The following is a 1,307-nucleotide window of genomic DNA, read 5'->3' on the forward strand; positions in this document are numbered from 1 at the left end:
TCACAGCAACCTCTAACTCCTGGGCTCAAGCAAGTCTCCTGCCTCAGCCTCCCAAATAGCTGGGACCACAGGTGCCCGCCACAACGCCTGGCTATTTTTGGTTGCAGCTATCATTGTTGTTTGGCGGGCCCAGGCTGGATTCGTACCCACCACCTTAGGTGTACGTGGCTAGCGCCTTAGCCACTTGAGCCACAGGCGCCAAGCCAAAGTAAGTGCTTTTTATGTGTTTACTATTTTTTTTTCTTTGAGACAGAGTCTCTCTCACTCTGTTGCCTAGGCTAGAGTAGTCAGTCTAGGTTAGTCTAGCTTACAGCAACCTCAAATTCCTGAATTTAAGAGATCCTCCTGCATCCACATCCCAGAGTGCTAGGATTACAGGCACCCACCACACCGTGCCCAGCATTGTTTGCTATTATTCTTAACTTCCAATTGAAGGTCAGGGAGGGTCAGTGGTTCCCAACACCTCTTATCTCCCTGAGTCTAGGTCCTACCATGATAGAAACCATAAACCTACTTTTTCTAAGAAGAAAAATGTATTTGCTGTTCCTGTTATATATGTAGGGTTTTGAGTAATTTTATTTTATTTTAATTTTTTTGCAGTTTTTGGCTGAAGCTGGGCTTGAACTCGCCGCCTCTCACATATGGGGCCGGCGCCCTACTCCTTTGAGCCACAGGCGCCATCCCAGTTTTGAGTAATTTTAAAGATGGAGGAAGCACAATTGGGTTTTTGGGAGTAATTGTTGAGGGGTAAATAAGAGTAGCAACCCTTACTGCTGCCCATAACCCAGGTCTCTTTGCCTACTTGCTGTGACAATGGAGGCCCGTTCAGCTAAGCTGGTAGGAAATTGCTAGCCCTAAGGCAAGTCAGCTCTGAAGGCAGAGGGACCAGGTGCCTGCTGCTTCCTAGCTAAATAAACTTACGCAAATTTTTTTTTTTTTTTTTTTTTTTGAGACCGTCTCATTATGTCACCCTGGGTAGAGTGCTATGGCATCACAGCTCACAGCAACCTCAAATTCTTGGGCTTAAGCAATTCTCTTGCCACAGTGAGTGTCCCAAGTAGCTGGGACTATACGCGCCCACCACAATGCCCAGCTATTTTTTTGTTGCAGTTGTTTAGCTGGCCTAGGCCAGGTTTGAACCTGCCACCCTTAGTGTATGTGGCTGGTGCTGTAACCACTGTGCTGCTGGTGCTGAGCCACTTATGCAAATTCTTTAATGGCTTTGAGCTGCAAGCTCTTTGTCTATAAAATGAGCTATGTTAGTATTCATCTCTTTTTTTTTTTTTTTTTTTTTTTGAGACAGAGCC

The 1,307-nt window shown here is 45.7% G+C and overlaps 1 protein-coding gene across 2 annotated transcripts in view; it reads left to right on the plus strand.

Moving 5' to 3' along the window:
- The window catches only part of SEMA6C (semaphorin 6C), a 12,661-nt gene that overhangs the window by 1,996 nt on the left and 9,358 nt on the right, over positions 1–1,307 (plus strand). The gene's annotated exons all lie outside the window — the stretch shown is intronic.

The sequence above is a fragment of the Otolemur garnettii genome, unplaced genomic scaffold (assembly GCF_000181295.1).
Source record: "Otolemur garnettii isolate 467f Iridium unplaced genomic scaffold, OtoGar3 scaffold00174, whole genome shotgun sequence".
Taxonomy (NCBI): domain Eukaryota; kingdom Metazoa; phylum Chordata; class Mammalia; order Primates; family Galagidae; genus Otolemur; species Otolemur garnettii.